Source organism: Crinia signifera, chromosome 7, assembly GCF_055691185.1.
Source record: "Crinia signifera chromosome 7, ASM5569118v1, whole genome shotgun sequence".
NCBI lineage: Eukaryota > Metazoa > Chordata > Amphibia > Anura > Myobatrachidae > Crinia > Crinia signifera.
Window position 1 is genome coordinate 107,336,645 of NC_139223.1, and position 16,310 is coordinate 107,352,954.

Sequence of the window (16,310 nt, forward strand, 5' to 3'; positions counted from 1 at the left end):
ATGTAAAAAGACCTACAGGACATGATATTAGCAGGGGATCTTAAATGAAACTACTAAAGAGGCTCAACATTGTTTAGCTGCCAAAAGCAGTTGGAATTGGGCCTAAACAGTGTGGTAAGTCTTTAGGTGATGGCTATTGTGTCTGTTTGACCTCTTACAAATGTCTCTACAGGCAATAAAAAGAAAAAGTTTCCAATTTAAATAGCTAGAGAATAAAAACAATTTGCCAGTAATGTGAAAAAACCTACAGCACCTGGTGTTCCCATGTGGTCTCCCACCCAAGTACTAACCAGGCCCAACACTGCTTAGCTTCCAAGATCAGACGAGATTGGGCATATCCAGTGTGGTATGGCTGTAGGTGAGATTCAGGCACTTTTTTGCCCTCTTCTACTTCTATCACCAGGTAAGCTAATAAAAAAGTTTCGTAACTGTTTTTGCTTACTGAAAAAAATCATATGTTGGCAATGTAAAAAGACCTACAGGACATGATATTAGCAGGGGATCTTAAATTAAACTACTAAAGAGGCTCAACACTGTTTAGCTGCCAAAAGCAGTTGGAATTGGGCCTAAACAGTGTGGTAAGTCTTTAGGTGATGGCTATTGTGTCTGTTTGACCTCTTACAAATATCTCTACAGGCAATAAAAAGAAAAAGTTTCCAATTTAAATAGCTAGAGAATAAAAACAATTTGCCAGTAATGTGAAAAAACCTACAGCACCTGGTGTTCCCATGTGGTCTCCCACACAAGTACTAACCAGGCCCAACACTGCTTAGCTTCCAAGATCAGACGAGATTGGGCATATCCAATGTGGTATGGCTGTAGGTGAGATACAGGCACTTTTTTGCCCTCTTCTACTTCTATCACCAGGTAAGCTAATAAAAAAGTTTCGTAACTGTTTTTGCTTACTGAAAAAAATCATGTGTTGGCAATGTAAAAAGACCTACAGGACATGATATTAGCAGGGGATCTTAAATTAAACTACTAAAGAGGCTCATACACTGTTTAGCTGCCAAAAGCAGTTGGAATTGGGCCTAAACAGTGTGGTAAGTCTTTAGGTGATGGCTATTGTGTCTGTTTGACCTCTTCCAAATGTCTGTACTGGCAATAAAAAGAAAAAGTTTCCAATTTAAATAGCTAGAGAATAAAAACAATTTGCCAGTAATGTTAAAAAACCTACAGCACCAGGTGTTCCCATGTGGTCTCCCACCCAAGTACTAACCAGGCCCAACACTGCTTAGCTTCCAAGATCAGACAAGATTGGGCCTATCCAACGTGGTATGGCTGTAGGTGAGATACATGCTCTTTTTTGCCATCTTCTCTTCTATCACCAGGTAATCTAATAAAAAAGCTTCCTAACTGTTTTTGCTTACTGAAAAAAATCATGTGTTGGTAATGTAAAAAGACCTACAGGACATGATATTAGCAGGGGATCTTAAATTAAACTACTAAAGAGGCTCAACACTGTTTAGCTGCCAAAAGCAGTTGGAATTGGGCCTAAACAGTGTGGTAAGTCTTTAGGTGATGGCTATTGTGTCTGTTTGACCTCTTACAAATGTCTCTACAGGCAATAAAAAGAAAAAGTTTCCAATTTAAATAGCTAGAGAATAAAAACAGATTGCCAGTAATGTGAAAAAACCTAAAGCACCTGGTGTTCCCATGAGGTCTCCCACCCAAGTACTAACCAGGCCCAACACTGCTTAGCTTCCAAGATCAGACGAGATTGGGCATATCCAATGTGGTATGGCTGTAGGTGAGATACAGGCACTTTTTTGCCCTCTTCTACTTCTATCACCAGGTAAGCTAATAAAAAAGTTTCGTAACTGTTTTTTCTTACTGAAAAAAATCATGTGTTGGCAATGTAAAAAGACCTACATAACATGATATTAGCAGGGGATCTTAAATTAAACTACTAAAGAGGCTCAACACTGTTTAGCTGCCAAAAGCAGTTGGAATTGGGCCTAAACAGTGTGGTAAGTCTTTAGGTGATGGCTATTGTGTATGTTTGACCTCTTCTAAATGTCTGTGCTGGCAATAAAAAGAAAAAGTTTCCAATTTAAATAGATAGAGAATAAAAACAATTTGCCAGTAATGTGAAAAAACCTACAGCACCTGGTGTTCCCATGTGGTCTCCCACCCAAGTACTAACCAGGCCCAACACTGCTTAGCTTCCAAGATCAGACGAGATTGGGCCTATCCAATGTGGTATGGCTGTAGGTGAGATACATGCACTTTTTTGCCCTCTTCTACTTCTATCACCAGGTAAGCTAATAAAAAAGTTTCCTAACTGTTTTGGCTTAATGAAAAAAATCATGTGTTGGCAATGTAAAAAGACCTACAGGACATGATATTAGCAGGGGATCTTAAATTAAACTACTAAAGAGGCTCAACACTGTTTAGCTGCCAAAAGCAGTTAGAATTGGGCCTAAACAGTGTGGTAAGTCTTTAGGTGATGGCTATTGTGTATGTTTGACCTCTTCTAAATGTCTGTGCTGGCAATAAAAAGAAAAAGTTTCCAATTTAAATAGCTAGAGAATAAAAACAATTTGCCAGTAATGTGAAAAAACCTACAGCACCTGGTGTTCCCATGTGGTCTCCCACCCAAGTACTAACCAGGCCCAACACTGCTTAGCTTCCAAGATCAGACGAGATTGGGCATATCCAATGTGGTATGGCTGTAGGTGAGATACAGGCACTTTTTTGCCCTCTTCTACTTCTATCACCAGGTAAGCTAATAAAAAAGTTTCGTAACTGTTTTTGCTTACTGACAAAAATCATGTGTTGGCAATGTAAAAAGACCTACAGGACATGATATTAGCAGGGGATCTTAAATTAAACTACTAAAGAGGCTCAACACTGTTTAGCTGCCAAAATCAGTTGGAATTGGGCCTAAACAGTGTGGTAAGTCTTTAGGTGATGGCTATTGTGTATGTTTGACCTCTTCTAAATGTCTGTGCTGGCAATAAAAAGAAAAAGTTTCCAATTTAAATAGATAGAGAATAAAAACAATTTGCCAGTAATGTGGAAAAAACCTACAGCACCAGGTGTTCCCATGTGGTCTCCCACCCAAGTACTAACCAGGCCCAACACTGCTTAGCTTCCAAGATCAGACGAGATTGGGCCTATCCAATGTGGTATGGCTGTTGGTGAGATCCATGCTCTTTTTTGCCCTCTTCTCTTCTATCACCAGGTAAGCTAATAAAAAAGCTTCCTAACTGTTTTTGCTTACTGAAAAAAATCATGTGTTGGTAATGTAAAAAGACCTACAGGACATGATATTAGCAGGGGATCTTAAATTAAACTACTAAAGAGGCTCAACACTGTTTAGCTGCCAAAAGCAGTTGGAATTGGGCCTAAACAGTGTGGTAAGTCTTTAGGTGATGGCTATTGTGTCTGTTTGACCTCTTCTAAATGTCTGTGCTGGCAATAAAAAGAAAAAGTTTCCAATTTAAATAGCTAGAGAATAAAAACAATTTGCCAGTAATGTGAAAAAACCTACAGTACCTGGTGTTCCCATGTGGTCTCCCACCCAAGTACTAACCAGGCCCAACACTGCCTAGCTTCCAAGATCAGACGAGATTGGGCATATCCAATGTGGTATGGCTGTAGGTGAGATACAGGCACTTTTTTGCCCTCTTCTACTTCTATCACCAGGTAAGCTAATAAAAAAGTTTCGTAACTGTTTTTGCTTACTGAAAAAAATCATGTGTTGGCAATGTAAAAAGACCTACAGGACATGATTTTACCAGGGGATCTTAAATTAAACTACTAAAGAGGCTCAACACTGTTTAGCTGCCAAAAGCAGTTGGAATTGGGCCTAAACAGTGTGGTAAGTCTTTAGGTGATGGCTATTGTGTATGTTTGACCTCTTCTAAATGTCTGTGCTGGCAATAAAAAGAAAAAGTTTCCAATTTAAATAGATAGAGAATAAAAACAATTTGCCAGTAATGTGAAAAAACCTACAGCAACTGGTGTTCCCATGTGGTCTCCCACCCAAGTACTAACCAGGCCCAACACTGCTTAGCTTCCAAGATCAGACGAGATTGGGCCTATCCAATGTGGTATGGCTGTAGGTGAGATACATGCACTTTTTTGCCCTTTTCTACTTCTATCACCAGGTAAGCTAATAAAAAAGTTTCCTAACTGTTTTGGCTTAATGAAAAAAATCATGTTTTGGTAATGTAAAAATACCTACAGGACATGATATTAGCAGGGGATCTTAAATGAAACTACTAAAGAGGCTCATACACTGTTTAGCTGCCAAAAGCAGTTGGAATTGGGCCTAAACAGTGTGGTAAGTCTTTAGGTGATGGCTATTGTGTCTGTTTGACCTCTTCCAAATGTCTGTACTGGCAATAAAAAGAAAAAGTTTCCAATTTAAATAGCTAGAGAATAAAAACAATTTGCCAGTAATGTGAAAAAACCTACAGCAACTGGTGTTCCCATGTGGTCTCCCACCCAAGTACTAACCAGGCCCAACACTGCTTAGCTTCCAAGATCAGACGAGATTGGGCCTATTCAATGTGGTATGGCTGTAGGTGAGATACATGCTCTTTTTTGCCCTCTTCTCTTCTATCACCAGGTAAGCTAATAAAAAAGCTTCCTAACTGTTTTTGCTTACTGAAAAAAATCATGTGTTGGTAATGTAAAAAGACCTACAGGACATGATATTAGCAGGGGATCTTAAATTAAACTACTAAAGAGGCTCAACACTGTTTAGCTGCCAAAAGCAGTTGGAATTGGGCCTAAACAGGGTGGTAAGTCTTTAGGTGATGGCTATTGTGTCTGTTTGACCTCTTACAAATGTCTCTACAGGCAATAAAAAGAAAAAGTTTCCAATTTAAATAGCTAGAGAATAAAAACAATTTGCCAGTAATGTGAAAAAACCTACAGCACCTGGTGTTCCCATGTGGTCTCCCACCCAAGTACTAACCAGGCCCAACACTGCATAGCTTCCAAGATCAGACGAGATTGGGCATATCCAATGTGGTATGGCTGTAGGTGAGATACAGGCACTTTTTTGCCCTCTTCTACTTCTATCACCAGGTAAGCTAATAAAAAAGTTTCGTAACTGTTTTTGCTTACTGAAAAAAATCATGTGTTGGCAATGTAAAAAGACCTACAGGACATGATATTAGCAGGGGATCTTAAATTAAACTACTAAAGAGGCTCAACACTGTTTAGCTGCCAAAAGCAGTTAGAATTGGGCCTAAACAGTGTGGTAAGTCTTTAGGTGATGGCTATTGTGTATGTTTGACCTCTTCTAAATGTCTGTGCTGGCAATAAAAAGAAAAAGTTTCCAATTTAAATAGATAGAGAATAAAAACAATTTGCCAGTAATGTGAAAAAACCTACAGCACCTGGTGTTCCCATGTGGTCTCCCACCCAAGTACTAACCAGGCCCAACACTGCTTAGCTTCCAAGATCAGACGAGATTGGGCATATCCAATGTGGTATGGCTGTAGGTGAGCTACAGGCACTTTTTTGCCCTCTTCTACTTCTATCACCAGGTAAGCTAATAAAAAAGTTTCGTAACTGTTTTTGCTTACTGAAAAAAATCATGTGTTGGCAATGTAAAAAGACCTACAGGACATGATATTAGCAGGGGATCTTAAATTAAACTACTAAAGAGGCTCAACACTGTTTAGCTGCCAAAAGCAGTTGGAATTGGGCCTAAACAGTGTGGTAAGTCTTTAGGTGATGGCTATTGTGTCTGTTTGACCTCTTACAAATGTCTCTACAGGCAATAAAAAGAAAAAGTTTCCAATTTAAATAGCTAGAGAATAAAAACAATTTGCCAGTAATGTGAAAAAACCTACAGCACCTGGTGTTCCCATGTGGTCTCCAACCCAAGTACTAACCAGGCCCAACACTGCTTAGCTTCCAAGATCAGACGAGATTGGGCATATCCAATGTGGTACGGCTGTAGGTGAGATACAGGCACTTTTTTGCCCTCTTCTACTTCTATCACCAGGTAAGCTAATAAAAAAGTTTCGTAACTGTTTTTGCTTACTGAAAAAAATCATGTGTTGGCAATGTAAAAAGACCTACAGGACATGATATTAGCAGGGGATCTTAAATTAAACTACTAAAGAGGCTCAACACTGTTTTGCTGCCAAAAGCAGTTAGAATTGGGCCTAAACAGTGTGGTAAGTCTTTAGGTGATGGCTATTGTGTATGTTTGACCTCTTCTAAATGTCTGTGCTGGCAATAAAAAGAAAAAGTTTCCAATTTAAATAGATAGAGAATAAAAACAATTTGCCAGTAATGTGAAAAAACCTACAGCACCTGGTGTTCCCATGTGGTCTCCCACCCAAGTACTAACCAGGCCCAACACTGCATAGCTTCCAAGATCAGACGAGATTGTGCCTATCCAATGTGGTATGGCTGTAGGTGAGATACATGCACTGTTTTGCCCTCTTCTACTTCTATCACCAGGTAAGCTAATAAAAAAGCTTCCTAACTGTTTTTGCTTACTGAAAAAAATCATGTGTTGGTAATGTAAAAAGACCTACAGGACATGATATTAGCAGGGGATCTTAAATGAAACTACTAAAGAGGCTCAACATTGTTTAGCTGCCAAAAGCAGTTGGAATTGGGCCTAAACAGTGTGGTAAGTCTTTAGGTGATGGCTATTGTGTCTGTTTGACCTCTTACAAATGTCTCTACAGGCAATAAAAAGAAAAAGTTTCCAATTTAAATAGCTAGAGAATAAAAACAATTTGCCAGTAATGTGAAAAAACCTACAGCACCTGGTGTTCCCATGTGGTCTCCCACCCAAGTACTAACCAGGCCCAACACTGCTTAGCTTCCAAGATCAGACGAGATTGGGCATATCCAATGTGGTATGGCTGTAGGTGAGATACAGGCACTTTTTTGCCCTCTTCTACTTCTATCACCAGGTAAGCTAATAAAAAAGTTTCGTAACTGTTTTTGCTTACTGAAAAAAATCATGTGTTGGCAATGTAAAAAGACCTACAGGACATGATATTAGCAGGGGATCTTAAATTAAACTACTAAAGAGGCTCAACACTGTTTAGCTGCCAAAAGCAGTTGGAATTGGGCCTAAACAGTGTGGTAAGTCTTTAGGTGATGGCTATTGTGTCTGTTTGACCTCTTACAAATGTCTCTACAGGCAATAAAAAGAAAAAGTTTCCAATTTAAATAGCTAGAGAATAAAAACAATTTGCCAGTAATGTGAAAAAACCTACAGCACCTGGTGTTCCCATGTGGTCTCCCACACAAGTACTAACCAGGCCCAACACTGCTTAGCTTCCAAGATCAGACGAGATTGGGCATATCCAATGTGGTATGGCTGTAGGTGAGATACAGGCACTTTTTTGCCCTCTTCTACTTCTATCACCAGGTAAGCTAATAAAAAAGTTTCGTAACTGTTTTTGCTTACTGAAAAAAATCATGTGTTGGCAATGTAAAAAGACCTACAGGACATGATATTAGCAGGGGATCTTAAATTAAACTACTAAAGAGGCTCATACACTGTTTAGCTGCCAAAAGCAGTTGGAATTGGGCCTAAACAGTGTGGTAAGTCTTTAGGTGATGGCTATTGTGTCTGTTTGACCTCTTCCAAATGTCTGTACTGGCAATAAAAAGAAAAAGTTTCCAATTTAAATAGCTAGAGAATAAAAACAATTTGCCAGTAATGTTAAAAAACCTACAGCACCAGGTGTTCCCATGTGGTCTCCAGCCCAAGTACTAACCAGGCCCAACACTGCTTAGCTTCCAAGATCAGACAAGATTGGGCCTATCCAACGTGGTATGGCTGTAGGTGAGATACATGCTCTTTTTTGCCCTCTTCTCTTCTATCACCAGGTAAGCTAATAAAAAAGCTTCCTAACTGTTTTTGCTTACTGAAAAAAATCATGTGTTGGTAATGTAAAAAGACCTACAGGACATGATATTAGCAGGGGATCTTAAATTAAACTACTAAAGAGGCTCAACACTGTTTAGCTGCCAAAAGCAGTTGGAATTGGGCCTAAACAGTGTGGTAAGTCTTTGGGTGATGGCTATTGTGTCTGTTTGACCTCTTACAAATGTCTCTACAGGCAATAAAAAGAAAAAGTTTCCAATTTAAATAGCTAGAGAATAAAAACAATTTGCCAGTAATGTGAAAAAACCTAAAGCACCTGGTGTTCCCATGAGGTCTCCCACCCAAGTACTAACCAGGCCCAACACTGCTTAGCTTCCAAGATCAGACGAGATTGGGCATATCCAATGTGGTATGGCTGTAGGTGAGATACAGGCACTTTTTTGCCCTCTTCTACTTCTATCAACAGGTAAGCTAATAAAAAAGTTTCGTAACTGTTTTTGCTTACTGAAAAAAATCATGTGTTGGCAATGTAAAAAGACCTACATAACATGATATTAGCAGGGGATCTTAAATTAAACTACTAAAGAGGCTCAACACTGTTTAGCTGCCAAAAGCAGTTGGAATTGGGCCTAAACAGTGTGGTAAGTCTTTAGGTGATGGCTATTGTGTATGTTTGACCTCTTCTAAATGTCTGTGCTGGCAATAAAAAGAAAAAGTTTCCAATTTAAATAGATAGAGAATAAAAACAATTTGCCAGTAATGTGAAAAAACCTACAGCACCTGGTGTTCCCATGTGGTCTCCCACCCAAGTAATAACCAGGCCCAACACTGCTTAGCTTCCAAGATCAGACGAGATTGGGCCTATCCAATGTGGTATGGCTGTAGGTGAGATACATGCACTTTTTTGCCCTCTTCTACTTCTATCACCAGGTAAGCTAATAAAAAAGTTTCCTAACTGTTTTGGCTTAATGAAAAAAATCATGTGTTGGCAATGTAAAAAGACCTACAGGACATGATATTAGCAGGGGATCTTAAATTAAACTACTAAAGAGGCTCAACACTGTTTAGCTGCCAAAAGCAGTTAGAATTGGGCCTAAACAGTGTGGTAAGTCTTTAGGTGATGGCTATTGTGTATGTTTGACCTCTTCTAAATGTCTGTGCTGGCAATAAAAAGAAAAAGTTTCCAATTTAAATAGATAGAGAATAAAAACAATTTGCCAGTAATGTGAAAAAACCTACAGCACCAGGTGTTCCCATGTGGTCTCCCACCCAAGTACTAACCAAGCCCAACACTGCTTAGCTTCCAAGATCAGACGAGATTGGGCCTATCCAATGTGGTATGGCTGTAGGTGAGATACATGCTCTTTTTTGCCCTCTTCTCTTCTATCACGAGGTAAGCTAATAAAAAAGCTTCCTAACTGTTTTTGCTTACTGAAAAAAATCATGTGTTGGTAATGTAAAAAGACCTACAGGACATGATATTAGCAGGGGATCTTAAATTAAACTACTAAAGAGGCTCAACACTGTTTAGCTGCCAAAAGCAGTTGGAATTGGGCCTAAACAGTGTGGTAAGTCTTTAGGTGATGGCTATTGTGTCTGTTTGACCTCTTACAAATGTCTCTACAGGCAATAAAAAGAAAAAGTTTCCAATTTAAATAGCTAGAGAATAAAAACAATTTGCCAGTAATGTGAAAAAACCTACAGCACCTGGTGTTCCCATGTGGTCTCCCACCCAAGTACTAACCAGGCCCAACACTGCTTAGCTTCCAAGATCAGACGAGATTGGGCATATCCAATGTGGTATGGCTGTAGGTGAGATACAGGCACTTTTTTGCCCTCTTCTACTTCTATCACCAGGTAAGCTAATAAAAAAGTTTCGTAACTGTTTTTGCTTACTGACAAAAATCATGTGTTGGCAATGTAAAAAGACCTACAGGACATGATATTAGCAGGGGATCTTAAATTAAACTACTAAAGAGGCTCAACACTGTTTAGCTGCCAAAAGCAGTTGGAATTGGGCCTAAACAGTGTGGTAAGTCTTTAGGTGATGGCTATTGTGTATGTTTGACCTCTTCTAAATGTCTGTGCTGGCAATAAAAAGAAAAAGTTTCCAATTTAAATAGATAGAGAATAAAAACAATTTGCCAGTAATGTGGAAAAAACCTACAGCACCAGGTGTTCCCATGTGGTCTCCCACCCAAGTACTAACCAGGCCCAACACTGCTTAGCTTCCAAGATCAGACGAGATTGGGCCTATCCAATGTGGTATGGCTGTAGGTGAGATACATGCTCTTTTTTGCCCTCTTCTCTTCTATCACCAGGTAAGCTAATAAAAAAGCTTCCTAACTGTTTTTGCTTACTGAAAAAAATCATGTGTTGGTAATGTAAAAAGACCTACAGGACATGATATTAGCAGGGGATCTTAAATTAAACTACTAAAGAGGCTCAACACTGTTTAGCTGCCAAAAGCAGTTGGAATTGGGCATAAACAGTGTGGTAAGTCTTTAGGTGATGGCTATTGTGTCTGTTTGACCTCTTCTAAATGTCTGTGCTGGCAATAAAAAGAAAAAGTTTCCAATTTAAATAGCTAGAGAATAAAAACATATTGCCAGTAATGTGAAAAAACCTACAGTACCTGGTGTTCCCATGTGGTCTCCCACCCAAGTACTAACCAGGCCCAACACTGCCTAGCTTCCAAGATCAGACGAGATTGGGCATATCCAATGTGGTATGGCTGTAGGTGAGATACAGGCACTTTTTTGCCCTCTTCTACTTCTATCACCAGGTAAGCTAATAAAAAAGTTTCGTAACTGTTTTTGCTTACTGAAAAAAATCATGTGTTGGCAATGTAAAAAGACCTACAGGACATGATTTTACCAGGGGATCTTAAATTAAACTACTAAAGAGGCTCAACACTGTTTAGCTGCCAAAAGCAGTTGGAATTGGGCCTAAACAGTGTGGTAAGTCTTTAGGTGATGGCTATTGTGTATGTTTGACCTCTTCTAAATGTCTGTGCTGGCAATAAAAAGAAAAAGTTTCCAATTTAAATAGATAGAGAATAAAAACAATTTGCCAGTAATGTGAAAAAACCTACAGCAACTGGTGTTCCCATGTGGTCTCCCACCCAAGTACTAACCAGGCCCAACACTGCTTAGCTTCCAAGATCAGACGAGATTGGGCCTATCCAATGTGGTATGGCTGTAGGTGAGATACATGCACTTTTTTGCCCTTTTCTACTTCTATCACCAGGTAAGCTAATAAAAAAGTTTCCTTACTGTTTTGGCTTAATGAAAAAAATCATGTTTTGGTAATGTAAAAATACCTACAGGACATGATATTAGCAGGGGATCTTAAATGAAACTACTAAAGAGGCTCATACACTGTTTAGCTGCCAAAAGCAGTTGGAATTGGGCCTAAACAGTGTGGTAAGTCTTTAGGTGATGGCTATTGTGTCTGTTTGACCTCTTCCAAATGTCTGTACTGGCAATAAAAAGAAAAAGTTTCCAATTTAAATAGCTAGAGAATAAAAACAATTTGCCAGTAATGTGAAAAAACCTACAGCAACTGGTGTTCCCATGTGGTCTCCCACCCAAGTACTAACCAGGCCCAACACTGCTTAGCTTCCAAGATCAGACGAGATTGGGCCTATCCAATGTGGTATGGCTGTAGGTGAGATACATGCTCTTTTTTGCCCTCTTCTCTTCTATCACCAGGTAAGCTAATAAAAAAGCTTCCTAACTGTTTTTGCTTACTGAAAAAAATCATGTGTTGGTAATGTAAAAAGACCTACAGGACATGATATTAGCAGGGGATCTTAAATTAAACTACTAAAGAGGCTCAACACTGTTTAGCTGCCAAAAGCAGTTGGAATTGGGCCTAAACAGGGTGGTAAGTCTTTAGGTGATGGCTATTGTGTCTGTTTGACCTCTTACAAATGTCTCTACAGGCAATAAAAAGAAAAAGTTTCCAATTTAAATAGATAGAGAATAAAAACAATTTGCCAGTAATGTGAAAAAACCTACAGCACCTGGTGTTCCCATGTGGTCTCCCACCCAAGTACTAACCAGGCCCAACACTGCTTAGCTTCCAAGATCAGACGAGATTGGGCATATCCAATGTGGTATGGCTGTAGGTGAGATACAGGCACTTTTTTGCCCTCTTCTACTTCTATCACCAGGTAAGCTAATAAAAAAGTTTCGTAACTGTTTTTGCTTACTGAAAAAAATCATGTGTTGGCAATGTAAAAAGACCTACAGGACATGATATTAGCAGGGGATCTTAAATTAAACTACTAAAGAGGCTCAACACTGTTTAGCTGCCAAAAGCAGTTAGAATTGGGCCTAAACAGTGTGGTAAGTCTTTAGGTGATCGCTATTGTGTATGTTTGACCTCTTCTAAATGTCTGTGCTGGCAATAAAAAGAAAAAGTTTCCAATTTAAATAGATAGAGAATAAAAACAATTTGCCAGTAATGTGAAAAAACCTACAGCACCTGGTGTTCCCATGTGGTCTCCCACCCAAGTACTAACCAGGCCCAACACTGCTTAGCTTCCAAGATCAGACGAGATTGGGTATATCCAATGTGGTATGGCTGTAGGTGAGATACATGCACTGTTTTGCCCTCTTCTACTTCTATCACCAGGTAAGCTAATAAAAAAGCTTCCTAACTGTTTTTGCTTACTGAAAAAAATCATGTGTTGGTAATGTAAAAAGACCTACAGGACATGATATTAGCAGGGGATCTTAAATGAAACTACTAAAGAGGCTCAACATTGTTTAGCTGCCAAAAGCAGTTGGAATTGGGCCTAAACAGTGTGGTAAGTCTTTAGGTGATGGCTATTGTGTCTGTTTGACCTCTTACAAATGTCTCTACAGGCAATAAAAAGAAAAAGTTTCCAATTTAAATAGCTAGAGAATAAAAACAATTTGCCAGTAATGTGAAAAAACCTACAGCACCTGGTGTTCCCATGTGGTCTCCCACCCAAGTACTAACCAGGCCCAACACTGCTTAGCTTCCAAGATCAGACGAGATTGGGCATATCCAGTGTGGTATGGCTGTAGGTGAGATTCAGGCACTTTTTTGCCCTCTTCTACTTCTATCACCAGGTAAGCTAATAAAAAAGTTTCGTAACTGTTTTTGCTTACTGAAAAAAATCATATGTTGGCAATGTAAAAAGACCTACAGGACATGATATTAGCAGGGGATCTTAAATTAAACTACTAAAGAGGCTCAACACTGTTTAGCTGCCAAAAGCAGTTGGAATTGGGCCTAAACAGTGTGGTAAGTCTTTAGGTGATGGCTATTGTGTCTGTTTGACCTCTTACAAATGTCTCTACAGGCAATAAAAAGAAAAAGTTTCCAATTTAAATAGCTAGAGAATAAAAACAATTTGCCAGTAATGTGAAAAAACCTACAGCACCTGGTGTTCCCATGTGGTCTCCCACACAAGTACTAACCAGGCCCAACACTGCTTAGCTTCCAAGATCAGACGAGATTGGGCATATCCAATGTGGTATGGCTGTAGGTGAGATAAAGGCACTTTTTTGCCCTCTTCTACTTCTATCACCAGGTAAGCTAATAAAAAAGTTTCGTAACTGTTTTTGCTTACTGAAAAAAATCATGTGTTGGCAATGTAAAAAGACCTACAGGACATGATATTAGCAGGGGATCTTAAATTAAACTACTAAAGAGGCTCATACACTGTTTAGCTGCCAAAAGCAGTTGGAATTGGGCCTAAACAGTGTGGTAAGTCTTTAGGTGATGGCTATTGTGTCTGTTTGACCTCTTCCAAATGTCTGTACTGGCAATAAAAAGAAAAAGTTTCCAATTTAAATAGCTAGAGAATAAAAACAATTTGCCAGTAATGTTAAAAAACCTACAGCACCAGGTGTTCCCATGTGGTCTCCCACCCAAGTACTAACCAGGCCCAACACTGCTTAGCTTCCAAGATCAGACAAGATTGGGCCTATCCAACGTGGTATGGCTGTAGGTGAGATACATGCTCTTTTTTGCCATCTTCTCTTCTATCACCAGGTAATCTAATAAAAAAGCTTCCTAACTGTTTTTGCTTACTGAAAAAAATCATGTGTTGGTAATGTAAAAAGACCTACAGGACATGATATTAGCAGGGGATCTTAAATTAAACTACTAAAGAGGCTCAACACTGTTTAGCTGCCAAAAGCAGTTGGAATTGGGCCTAAACAGTGTGGTAAGTCTTTAGGTGATGGCTATTGTGTCTGTTTGACCTCTTACAAATGTCTCTACAGGCAATAAAAAGAAAAAGTTTCCAATTTAAATAGCTAGAGAATAAAAACAATTTGCCAGTAATGTGAAAAAACCTAAAGCACCTGGTGTTCCCATGAGGTCTCCCACCCAAGTACTAACCAGGCCCAACACTGCTTAGCTTCCAAGATCAGACGAGATTGGGCATATCCAATGTGGTATGGCTGTAGGTGAGATACAGGCACTTTTTTGCCCTCTTCTACTTCTATCACCAGGTAAGCTAATAAAAAAGTTTCGTAACTGTTTTTTCTTACTGAAAAAAATCATGTGTTGGCAATGTAAAAAGACCTACATAACATGATATTAGCAGGGGATCTTAAATTAAACTACTAAAGAGGCTCAACACTGTTTAGCTGCCAAAAGCAGTTGGAATTGGGCCTAAACAGTGTGGTAAGTCTTTAGGTGATGGCTATTGTGTATGTTTGACCTCTTCTAAATGTCTGTGCTGGCAATAAAAAGAAAAAGTTTCCAATTTAAATAGATAGAGAATAAAAACAATTTGCCAGTAATGTGAAAAAACCTACAGCACCTGGTGTTCCCATGTGGTCTCCCACCCAAGTACTAACCAGGCCCAACACTGCTTAGCTTCCAAGATCAGACGAGATTGGGCCTATCCAATGTGGTATGGCTGTAGGTGAGATACATGCACTTTTTTGCCCTCTTCTACTTCTATCACCAGGTAAGCTAATAAAAAAGTTTCCTAACTGTTTTGGCTTAATGAAAAAAATCATGTGTTGGCAATGTAAAAAGACCTACAGGACATGATATTAGCAGGGGATCTTAAATTAAACTACTAAAGAGGCTCAACACTGTTTAGCTGCCAAAAGCAGTTAGAATTGGGCCTAAACAGTGTGGTAAGTCTTTAGGTGATGGCTATTGTGTATGTTTGACCTCTTCTAAATGTCTGTGCTGGCAATAAAAAGAAAAAGTTTCCAATTTAAATAGATAGAGAATAAAAACAATTTGCCAGTAATGTGAAAAAACCTACAGCACCAGGTGTTCCCATGTGGTCTCCCACCCAAGTACTAACCAAGCCCAACACTGCTTAGCTTCCAAGATCAGACGAGATTGGGCCTATCCAATGTGGTATGGCTGTAGGTGAGATACATGCTCTTTTTTTCCCTCTTCTCTTCTATCACGAGGTAAGCTAATAAAAAAGCTTCCTAACTGTTTTTGCTTACTGAAAAAAATCATGTGTTGGTAATGTAAAAAGACCTACAGGACATGATATTAGCAGGGGATCTTAAATTAAACTACTAAAGAGGCTCAACACTGTTTAGCTGCCAAAAGCAGTTGGAATTGGGCCTAAACAGTGTGGTAAGTCTTTAGGTGATGGCTATTGTGTCTGTTTGACCTCTTCTAAATGTCTGTGCTGGCAATAAAAAGAAAAAGTTTCCAATTTAAATAGCTAGAGAATAAAAACAATTTGCCAGTAATGTGAAAAAACCTACAGTACCTGGTGTTCCCATGTGGTCTCCCACCCAAGTACTAACCAGGCCCAACACTGCTTAGCTTCCAAGATCAGACGAGATTGGGCATATCCAATGTGGTATGGCTGTAGGTGAGATATAGGCACTTTTTTGCCCTCTTCTACTTCTATCACCAGGTAAGCTAATAAAAAAGTTTCGTAACTGTTTTTGCTTACTGAAAAAAATCATGTGTTGGCAATGTAAAAAGACCTACAGGACATGATTTTACCAGGGGATCTTAAATTAAACTACTAAAGAGGCTCAACACTGTTTAGCTGCCAAAAGCAGTTGGAATTGGGCCTAAACAGTGTGGTAAGTCTTTAGGTGATGGCTATTGTGTATGTTTGACCTCTTCTAAATGTCTGTGCTGGCAATAAAAAGAAAAAGTTTCCAATTTAAATAGATAGAGAATAAAAACAATTTGCCAGTAATGTGAAAAAACCTACAGCAACTGGTGTTCCCATGTGGTCTCCCACCCAAGTACTAACCAGGCCCAACACTGCTTAGCTTCCAAGATCAGACGAGATTGGGCCTATCCAATGTGGTATGGCTGTAGGTGAGATACATGCACTTTTTTGCCCTTTTCTACTTCTATCACCAGGTAAGCTAATAAAAAAGTTTCCTAACTGTTTTGGCTTAATGAAAAAAATCATGTTTTGGTAATGTAAAAATACCTACAGGACATGATATTAGCAAGGGATCTTAAATGAAACTACTAAAGAGGCTCATACACT

The 16,310-nt window shown here is 39.1% G+C and overlaps 33 non-coding genes and 2 pseudogenes across 33 annotated transcripts; all 35 read right to left on the bottom strand.

The window, feature by feature from the left end:
- Positions 1-241: 241 nt before the first annotated feature.
- LOC146022505 (5S ribosomal RNA) lies at positions 242-360 on the bottom strand. Its single transcript, XR_014451958.1, has one exon. It is a non-coding gene; the product is annotated as a 5S ribosomal RNA (ribosomal RNA).
- Positions 361-705: 345 nt separating this feature from the next.
- Positions 706-824, bottom strand: LOC146021648 (5S ribosomal RNA). Its single transcript, XR_014451126.1, has one exon. It is a non-coding gene; the product is annotated as a 5S ribosomal RNA (ribosomal RNA).
- A 346-nt stretch (positions 825-1,170) lies between these two features.
- LOC146024106 (5S ribosomal RNA) lies at positions 1,171-1,289 on the bottom strand. Its single transcript, XR_014453499.1, has one exon. It is a non-coding gene; the product is annotated as a 5S ribosomal RNA (ribosomal RNA).
- Positions 1,290-1,633: 344 nt separating this feature from the next.
- Positions 1,634-1,752, bottom strand: LOC146023037 (5S ribosomal RNA). Its single transcript, XR_014452468.1, has one exon. It is a non-coding gene; the product is annotated as a 5S ribosomal RNA (ribosomal RNA).
- Positions 1,753-2,097: 345 nt separating this feature from the next.
- Positions 2,098-2,216, bottom strand: LOC146022083 (5S ribosomal RNA). Its single transcript, XR_014451551.1, has one exon. It is a non-coding gene; the product is annotated as a 5S ribosomal RNA (ribosomal RNA).
- Positions 2,217-2,561: 345 nt separating this feature from the next.
- LOC146024386 (5S ribosomal RNA) lies at positions 2,562-2,680 on the bottom strand. Its single transcript, XR_014453770.1, has one exon. It is a non-coding gene; the product is annotated as a 5S ribosomal RNA (ribosomal RNA).
- Positions 2,681-3,026: 346 nt separating this feature from the next.
- LOC146023318 (5S ribosomal RNA) lies at positions 3,027-3,145 on the bottom strand. The gene has a single exon (XR_014452740.1). It is a non-coding gene; the product is annotated as a 5S ribosomal RNA (ribosomal RNA).
- Positions 3,146-3,489: 344 nt separating this feature from the next.
- On the bottom strand, positions 3,490-3,608 carry LOC146023800 (5S ribosomal RNA). Its single transcript, XR_014453204.1, has one exon. It is a non-coding gene; the product is annotated as a 5S ribosomal RNA (ribosomal RNA).
- A 345-nt stretch (positions 3,609-3,953) lies between these two features.
- Positions 3,954-4,072, bottom strand: LOC146024150 (5S ribosomal RNA). Its single transcript, XR_014453541.1, has one exon. It is a non-coding gene; the product is annotated as a 5S ribosomal RNA (ribosomal RNA).
- Positions 4,073-4,418: 346 nt separating this feature from the next.
- On the bottom strand, positions 4,419-4,537 carry LOC146024120 (5S ribosomal RNA). The gene has a single exon (XR_014453512.1). It is a non-coding gene; the product is annotated as a 5S ribosomal RNA (ribosomal RNA).
- Positions 4,538-4,881: 344 nt separating this feature from the next.
- Positions 4,882-5,000, bottom strand: LOC146023023 (5S ribosomal RNA). The gene has a single exon (XR_014452454.1). It is a non-coding gene; the product is annotated as a 5S ribosomal RNA (ribosomal RNA).
- Positions 5,001-5,345: 345 nt separating this feature from the next.
- LOC146024398 (5S ribosomal RNA) lies at positions 5,346-5,464 on the bottom strand. The gene has a single exon (XR_014453781.1). It is a non-coding gene; the product is annotated as a 5S ribosomal RNA (ribosomal RNA).
- A 345-nt stretch (positions 5,465-5,809) lies between these two features.
- LOC146024188 (5S ribosomal RNA) lies at positions 5,810-5,928 on the bottom strand. The gene has a single exon (XR_014453578.1). It is a non-coding gene; the product is annotated as a 5S ribosomal RNA (ribosomal RNA).
- Positions 5,929-6,273: 345 nt separating this feature from the next.
- On the bottom strand, positions 6,274-6,392 carry LOC146024736 (5S ribosomal RNA; annotated as a pseudogene).
- A 345-nt stretch (positions 6,393-6,737) lies between these two features.
- LOC146024409 (5S ribosomal RNA) lies at positions 6,738-6,856 on the bottom strand. Its single transcript, XR_014453792.1, has one exon. It is a non-coding gene; the product is annotated as a 5S ribosomal RNA (ribosomal RNA).
- A 345-nt stretch (positions 6,857-7,201) lies between these two features.
- LOC146021650 (5S ribosomal RNA) lies at positions 7,202-7,320 on the bottom strand. The gene has a single exon (XR_014451128.1). It is a non-coding gene; the product is annotated as a 5S ribosomal RNA (ribosomal RNA).
- A 346-nt stretch (positions 7,321-7,666) lies between these two features.
- On the bottom strand, positions 7,667-7,785 carry LOC146025101 (5S ribosomal RNA; annotated as a pseudogene).
- Positions 7,786-8,129: 344 nt separating this feature from the next.
- On the bottom strand, positions 8,130-8,248 carry LOC146023038 (5S ribosomal RNA). The gene has a single exon (XR_014452469.1). It is a non-coding gene; the product is annotated as a 5S ribosomal RNA (ribosomal RNA).
- Positions 8,249-8,593: 345 nt separating this feature from the next.
- On the bottom strand, positions 8,594-8,712 carry LOC146023846 (5S ribosomal RNA). Its single transcript, XR_014453249.1, has one exon. It is a non-coding gene; the product is annotated as a 5S ribosomal RNA (ribosomal RNA).
- Positions 8,713-9,057: 345 nt separating this feature from the next.
- On the bottom strand, positions 9,058-9,176 carry LOC146023241 (5S ribosomal RNA). The gene has a single exon (XR_014452664.1). It is a non-coding gene; the product is annotated as a 5S ribosomal RNA (ribosomal RNA).
- Positions 9,177-9,520: 344 nt separating this feature from the next.
- On the bottom strand, positions 9,521-9,639 carry LOC146024421 (5S ribosomal RNA). The gene has a single exon (XR_014453803.1). It is a non-coding gene; the product is annotated as a 5S ribosomal RNA (ribosomal RNA).
- Positions 9,640-9,985: 346 nt separating this feature from the next.
- Positions 9,986-10,104, bottom strand: LOC146022397 (5S ribosomal RNA). The gene has a single exon (XR_014451855.1). It is a non-coding gene; the product is annotated as a 5S ribosomal RNA (ribosomal RNA).
- A 344-nt stretch (positions 10,105-10,448) lies between these two features.
- On the bottom strand, positions 10,449-10,567 carry LOC146023801 (5S ribosomal RNA). The gene has a single exon (XR_014453205.1). It is a non-coding gene; the product is annotated as a 5S ribosomal RNA (ribosomal RNA).
- Positions 10,568-10,912: 345 nt separating this feature from the next.
- Positions 10,913-11,031, bottom strand: LOC146024151 (5S ribosomal RNA). Its single transcript, XR_014453542.1, has one exon. It is a non-coding gene; the product is annotated as a 5S ribosomal RNA (ribosomal RNA).
- Positions 11,032-11,377: 346 nt separating this feature from the next.
- LOC146024152 (5S ribosomal RNA) lies at positions 11,378-11,496 on the bottom strand. Its single transcript, XR_014453543.1, has one exon. It is a non-coding gene; the product is annotated as a 5S ribosomal RNA (ribosomal RNA).
- A 344-nt stretch (positions 11,497-11,840) lies between these two features.
- On the bottom strand, positions 11,841-11,959 carry LOC146024432 (5S ribosomal RNA). Its single transcript, XR_014453814.1, has one exon. It is a non-coding gene; the product is annotated as a 5S ribosomal RNA (ribosomal RNA).
- Positions 11,960-12,304: 345 nt separating this feature from the next.
- Positions 12,305-12,423, bottom strand: LOC146022389 (5S ribosomal RNA). Its single transcript, XR_014451847.1, has one exon. It is a non-coding gene; the product is annotated as a 5S ribosomal RNA (ribosomal RNA).
- Positions 12,424-12,768: 345 nt separating this feature from the next.
- LOC146022623 (5S ribosomal RNA) lies at positions 12,769-12,887 on the bottom strand. Its single transcript, XR_014452070.1, has one exon. It is a non-coding gene; the product is annotated as a 5S ribosomal RNA (ribosomal RNA).
- A 345-nt stretch (positions 12,888-13,232) lies between these two features.
- On the bottom strand, positions 13,233-13,351 carry LOC146021651 (5S ribosomal RNA). Its single transcript, XR_014451129.1, has one exon. It is a non-coding gene; the product is annotated as a 5S ribosomal RNA (ribosomal RNA).
- Positions 13,352-13,697: 346 nt separating this feature from the next.
- Positions 13,698-13,816, bottom strand: LOC146024107 (5S ribosomal RNA). Its single transcript, XR_014453500.1, has one exon. It is a non-coding gene; the product is annotated as a 5S ribosomal RNA (ribosomal RNA).
- Positions 13,817-14,160: 344 nt separating this feature from the next.
- Positions 14,161-14,279, bottom strand: LOC146023039 (5S ribosomal RNA). The gene has a single exon (XR_014452470.1). It is a non-coding gene; the product is annotated as a 5S ribosomal RNA (ribosomal RNA).
- A 345-nt stretch (positions 14,280-14,624) lies between these two features.
- Positions 14,625-14,743, bottom strand: LOC146022085 (5S ribosomal RNA). Its single transcript, XR_014451553.1, has one exon. It is a non-coding gene; the product is annotated as a 5S ribosomal RNA (ribosomal RNA).
- Positions 14,744-15,088: 345 nt separating this feature from the next.
- Positions 15,089-15,207, bottom strand: LOC146023242 (5S ribosomal RNA). The gene has a single exon (XR_014452665.1). It is a non-coding gene; the product is annotated as a 5S ribosomal RNA (ribosomal RNA).
- A 344-nt stretch (positions 15,208-15,551) lies between these two features.
- Positions 15,552-15,670, bottom strand: LOC146021607 (5S ribosomal RNA). The gene has a single exon (XR_014451086.1). It is a non-coding gene; the product is annotated as a 5S ribosomal RNA (ribosomal RNA).
- Positions 15,671-16,015: 345 nt separating this feature from the next.
- On the bottom strand, positions 16,016-16,134 carry LOC146024153 (5S ribosomal RNA). Its single transcript, XR_014453544.1, has one exon. It is a non-coding gene; the product is annotated as a 5S ribosomal RNA (ribosomal RNA).
- Between the last annotated feature and the right edge of the window lie 176 nt (positions 16,135-16,310).